This window comes from Amphimedon queenslandica, unplaced genomic scaffold, assembly GCF_000090795.2.
Source record: "Amphimedon queenslandica unplaced genomic scaffold, v1.1 AMPQUscaffold_13317, whole genome shotgun sequence".
NCBI lineage: Eukaryota > Metazoa > Porifera > Demospongiae > Haplosclerida > Niphatidae > Amphimedon > Amphimedon queenslandica.
Window position 1 is genome coordinate 98,701 of NW_003546447.1, and position 6,768 is coordinate 105,468.

At 36.6% G+C, this 6,768-nt stretch overlaps 1 pseudogene; it reads left to right on the plus strand.

Moving 5' to 3' along the window:
* The window catches only part of LOC109583225 (phenylalanine--tRNA ligase alpha subunit-like), a 6,541-nt pseudogene extending 5,719 nt beyond the window's left edge, over positions 1 to 822 (plus strand).
* The last annotated feature ends 5,946 nt before the right edge of the window (positions 823 to 6,768 follow it).

Genomic DNA, 6,768 nt, shown 5'->3' on the forward strand with positions numbered 1-6,768 from the left:
GAAAATAAAATCTGCGAAAATCAATTTTATACAGTTTAAGATGGCCGAATTGTAGAAAACCACGAAAATTAAACCCACGAAATTGATTTTTGGACGGATCCACGAAAATTTTGGGCCACGAAAATTTTCCGCTATACGGTAGTAGGATTGAATTGTGAAAAATGTGGTAAAAAATCCTACATCATTGCATGATACAGATAAAGGTTGCATAGTGCTATGATGTAGCAGCCCGTGTGGAGTATTACAGTGCTTTGGATTATAGCTTCATGCAGAGGTGTCGGATTTTTTATCCCACCAGTTCGCAACTACCCACTTGTTTTCTTACTTTTTTAACAATTCAGTCCTACTATTTTCCATTTATAATGTTTATTATTTACTTTTTATAATTGGTGTTGACATTGCAGCCTTTGCTGTAATTCTTGTTAAAGTCTTTCTCATTGTTGGAACAATATTTTTCATTTCTTTTTGGACCTTTTGTGTCACTAGAAGCTACTTCAAAGCTCAGTCAGTGATAGCAGGAGAGAGTGTGTATGCCTCAAAAAAGAAGATACTCATTGGAGTATTTGGAAGCATGCTACTCATCTATGGGTCAGTTTATTTATTGGCAGCTTTAGGCTTTTTTCTGCTGATCTTCATTTTTCTACCATATGAATTTTATGTGACAAGCTACACTGTTTATTTCTTTGTTGCAATAGCCAGTCCTATTATCCAGTCATACTTTAGGCCTGAGATCAAGAGTGTTCTAGTCTCAAGCTGTCCTCTTCTCTTTACTTGTGTTTGCTGTTCATGTGTACATGCTGTTTGCTGATGTCAATTATTTATAGTACACGTATCATTAGTCTCGTAGGGCCAGCCCCTTCCTTTAGGGGAAGGGGCTGGCCAGGCAAGACTAACATATCATTTACTGTAGCATATTAAGTATTATGTACTTTTGTTTATTTTTTGCTGTGTTGTGTATAACGTATTCACTTATATCATTTTCCTTGTTATTTTAAGATAAATGACTTACATAGCTGTAAAAGCTATGAATATAGCATATGGTCCTTACTCGCTTTATACACTTTTGCAAAAAGAATTAGTGACAATTTTGAGTGCTTTTCTCTTAAATGGAAGGCAACTTTACTTTTACTGGTGAGTTCAATGGTCCAGCAGTAGCAGCAGTTCTTACTGTTGAGATGATATTAGGTCTGATAGCTAATGGTGTGGTACTATCTATCACACTCTATCAAAGGAAGTCCTGGAAGCAATCGTCAACAATATTCTTTACTTCTCTCATACTGGCACATCTTGTATTGAATCTACTACACCTTCCTTTCACTATCATTGCATTAGCTGCTGGTGAGTGGATCTTTGGTAGCACAGATGAGGAGAAGAGAGGGACATGTATTTTTGCTGCCTTTATACTTTGGTTTGGAGCTCCTGTTATCTCAATGACACTAGCTGCTATATCATTTGATCGGTTTCTCTTTATTGTCAAACCACATCTTTACAAGCGGTTCATGAGACCCTGGGTAGCACTGACCCTCACCATTGCTATATGGATACTGTCTGCTGTATTTAGTTCCTTGCCATTCATTGGTATTGGACACTACGGCTATGATGATGAATTAGGTTATTGTATTGTATTTGATATTGACATTGCTTTCTTTGCTGTAATTCTTGTTATAATCTTCCTCGTTGTTGGAACAATATTTTTCACTTCTTTTTGGACCTTTTGTTTTACTAGAAGCTTCTTCAAGGATCAGTCAGTGATAGCAGGAGAGAGTACGTATACCTCAAAAAAGAAGAGACTCTTTGGAATATTTGGAAGCATGCTACTCATCTATGGGACATCTTATTTATTTGTAGCTTTAGCCTTCCTTCTGCAGCTCTTCATTTTTCTACCATCTGAATATTATGTGACCAGCTACATTATTGATTGCTTTGTTACAATAGCCAGTCCTATTATCCAGTCATACTTCAGGCCTGAGATCAAGAGTGTTCTAGTCTCACGCTGTCCTCTTCTCTTTACTTGTGTTTGCTGTTCATGTGTACATGCTGTTTGATGATGTCAATTGTTTTCAATATAATTTGATGTAGTACATGTACATTGTATATTGAGTATTATGTATGTTGTTGTTATTTGTTTTATTAATTTCTGCTTGTGTGTAACTTATTCCCTTGTATCATTTTCATTGTTATTTTGAGATTGATCTAGTGCTATTAGTACCTTTATTAAGTATAAATGCTACATATTATAATATGTAGAGACACTACATATTAACGTCATTATATTTGGGGTGAGCATGAGCAAGCCCCACTAAGGTGAAAGCCCCTCACTTACTCTGCCTTCTGTGTACGTGCATCTCTAGTCATGCCTATTCTGGTCACGCCCATGTGTGCACTACTATCTATTTATAAAGCAATGATCTAATGCAGTAGCATTCTAATGAAATATTTTCATTGATGTGTGTTAAATATAATGGTGGGTATCAAGGTTATGAAACGGGAGCAAATCTTACTTGTAGCCAAATAAGACTAAACTATTGTCTAGACACTTCACCAGTAGAGAGAAGTTAAGAAAGCAGATATAAATCTTCAAGGTCTTATTCTTCATGATTGAATGACAGAATATAAAGCTTAAATACCGTATAGGGGGTATATTTCCCGGGGAAAATATTTCATAAAAATTGCCTTTCAATGTATTCACGAGAAAAATTTTTGCATTTTCTTCTACTGACCATTATTAGTATTAAAAAATTTTATAGATGAAAATTTTTATGAATTTCAGAACCGTGAAATTAGTGAAATTAAATCCCCATGAAATATATCTCCTAATCAGTATAGTTTAAATGGCTCATCAGAGAAAAGAGACTATGCTTAGCTATACAGTTAAATTACTGTATGTACAGCTGAGATTCTTGTGTAACGTGGTAGCATTACTAAGTAGGATACCCCCCACTTTGAAATGGGTGCCACAACTTTTGAAGCCTTGCTATAAAGCTAAGAATCTAGAAGAGCAAGCTATAAATTTCCTTTCATGCATGCAAGTTGCAAGTTCTGGGCTGCTCTGCATTTGTACCGTGTATGTTAAAATTTTCACGTGTTTAAGGTTTTGTGTTTTCAATGAAATGTGCTCAAAAGTTAATATTTGTGTGAGCTAATTTTTGTGTCCTGGCCACAGTCTACATACAATAGAATTGGCATTAGAGGTGGTTTAAAATTTGTGGATTTAAGGTGAGCACAAATAAACGAAATTTAATAAACTTCGAAAATTAAGACGCTTACGGTATCAACATCGTGCAACATTAGTCTTTGTGACATTTAAACATAGTACTGTATGGAAGGAAATTTTGGAGGTAGTTAAATTTTGGTGGATTTGTCATTTTGATAGCCATTCGCCAAAATAAACATCTGCCATTTTGAGCCATTATGCGCATGCTCAATGGCACATGGCCACAAATTTGCCAAATCATAATTCACCAATCACCAAATTTTAGCAATTCGCCAAATTTAGTCCCTCCTAAATTTCCTTCTGTACGGTATATTGCCATGCTTGCTTGTGCTCACCCCTTGAATGTTTTACATTCGCCTAGTACTTATTACATATTACATAATAAGTACATAATATTTTAGTATGTACTTTGTACTTCAGTCAAACTTAAAGTATTAAAGCTGTGGGTAAGAGTGTATAGTCATAAGGATATATACAGTGTATTATGTAATGGAATGAAAGGACCCATAGTGTATCTATATGTACATGTACTTGTGTATAGACAGAGTTATGTGTGTGACAAAGCTATCATTCCTGGCTTTAATGTATACATGTGTCTGAGCTGCTTCACTTTTACTCTGAGAAGAAGAGAGGGGCATGTACCTTTGTTTCTTACTTATACTGGTACATAGCAGATGTTATCTCAATGACACTAGCTGCTATATCATTTGATTGGTTTCTCTTTATCGTCAAACCACATCTTCACAAGTGGTTCAAGAGACCCTGGGTAGCACTGACCCTCACCATTGCTATATGGATACTGTCTGCTGTATTAGGTACCTTGCCATTCTTTGATATTGGATATGAGTTAGGTTATTGCCCTCGCCCACGCCATAGGTGTATAGGCGAGGGTACTGCACTCGTGCTGTCAGTGTGTGTGTGTGTGTGTGTGTGTGTGTTAGCAAAAATTTCAATCATGGATGATTTTTTGGCTGATGCTACTTTTTAGTCAAGCTCTTCAGAGCATTTCTTTTGCCAATTAGGTACAGAAAAAGTTGTTCTTTTTCTATAATAAAATCTTTTGTTCTTTTCCAAGGTGGCAAAAGTCGGCAGCGTTTAAGAACAGAAAAGTTTACGAGTAACTTTTGCATAGTTGAAGCTATGGTACCTTTGAAGGCAACAACAGGTAAAGGAAAACATGGAAAACAAAAAGTATGTGTGGAATTGCTTGACTTTCTTTCGTTTGTGAGATATGACAGCTTAAGTGTGACTTACCAGCCATATTGTAGCATAGCGGCTCCTCTCTGAGAAGGTGGCTACTGCCTCGAAACTGAAGAAACTGGATATAGTAGTTGCATGAAACAAGTAGAGCCTAACAAATCTGTGTAAAACTGTGTGCATGCCTAGAAAAACTAAAGCTTTCTGTCCACAGTAAGGCCACATGGCACCATTTTACTAAACTGAGCGGTGCATATGGTATTTTGCAATTTGATTGAGCTGAGCCACACCTTTCATTCCAGCCACACCATTAATTGCTGCAGCAGCAAGGTGGCTGACAGAAAGTCAGCAACATTCTTTCCAATTTTTCTTGAAAAAAAAACCATTACTGTTTCACTTTTGTTGTGTTACACTTCACTGGTTGTGGCGAGGGCATGTGCTATAGTGCACTCGTTACCCTTGCCACGTGTAGGCGTATAGGCAAGGGTATATGAGTCGTATAAGCAAGGGTATATGAGTCGTATAAGCAAGGGTATATGAGTCGTACTGTCTGTGTGTTAGCAAAGTTTTCTGAATCAAGCTGCTCCTGCTCTCAGGATAAAATCTCCAGAGACTCAAAACTTCCTTTTCAGCTTAAATGAGCTCGTTTTCTTTGCTTCCGTGATCTTTTTACAGTTTTGTAAGGCAGCAAAAGCTGGCAAACTCGAAGCAAAGAGTACTCTGACAGTTAATTTTTTTGTTATGGCAGTGGCAGAATTTGTTGTAGCATCATAAGAAGGGTAATAGCATAAAACTTCAAACTTATGTGGGGATTTTCTTACTTCTCTTTCTTTGGTATGTATGATATCTCTTGAATCTCAGTAGAGAAGGCAGCCAGTATCCTGAAACTGCCTTGAAGTAGAAAGAAGTCTGCAAGCAACTAGTAGCGCCTGTTAGATGTGTCAAAAGAGCTTTTAAAACTTAGAAAACCTCAAGCTTTTGAAGGCCTAACTCTGCATGTGTAGCCATTTTGGCATTTGAAACCACACCTTTGCAATTTGATTAATACTAGCCACACCTTTCATCAATGATCATGATCAGTAAAATTAAATGTACTGTAGTCTGCAGTACTACTGCTTAAGTTTATGTAATATTGCTTGTGGCTAGGGTCTGCACTTTAAGTGCTTTTCATTAGTGACCAGTGCTAGGTATGTACTTTAGTAGTATGTGTCGTTATCTTCAAATTAATGTCAATAATTATATTACTTGTTCCTAACTGCTGCTTACACATACATGGTTAAACAAATTAATGTTTTGTAGCTTCATTCATGGAATGAGTCCTACATCAATAAGAGCCTTCCTCTCCCTTTTAGCTCTGTCATTGATATCTCCTGATCTTTCCTTAGTTGAGCATTATTGATCCAAGGACCCTAACCCTTTATTGACATTACTTGTTCCTCTTAAAACATGAGCTAATCTTGCTGACCAATATGAGATTTTCTTTTACAGACTAAATGTGACTATCTTCAAACCTCCTCCACTTTTATTACTCCTTCTACATGTCTTTATTTCTTGTTGTTGCTACACAATTGTTAAGTTATCTAGGTAATGCACTCTAAAATAGTTAAATGAAATCGTTTGAATAGTAATACTTGGAGTCATACAACACTTCTGATTCCTTTTCCTGTATTCTTGTTGCTGTGAGGCTTTTCATAACCAAATAAAGACATCACATTACATAGGCTTTGATTAATTCTCTTATTGTATTATCTATTGTCAAGGTTCACAGAGTGCATGTGTGTATGTGCATGAAACCTTGCTACTATTTCCTTATGGGACATCGTTGGTACGTGTTGGTATGTGCTGGTACGTGTTGGTGCCTGTTGGTATGTGCTGGCTATTCCTTTGTATCGGTGTATACTGGTAGGGATGTGTTTCTATTTTGGGAAAGAAGTAATACAAGTATTTTCTAATAGAATTAAGATAATATCTTACTACAGTAACACAAACTATAAAAACACTGTTCATTGTGCAGTGTTTTAGTTAGTGAACAGAAGCAGCAATGGTGGAAAGCAACTTTACTTTTACTGGTGAGTTCAGTGGTCCAGCAGTAGCAGCAGTTCTTACTGTTGAGATGATATTAGGTCTGATAGCTAATGGTGTGGTACTATCTATCACAGTCTATCAAAGGAAGTCCTGGAAACAATCATCAACAATATTTTTCACTTCTCTCATACTGGCACATATTGTATTGAATCTACTAAACCTTCCTTTCACTATCATTGCATTAACTGCTGGTGAGTGGATCTTTGGTAGTACAAATGAGGAGAAGAGAGGGACATGTACCTTTGCTGCCTGGATGCTCTGGTCTGTATTAT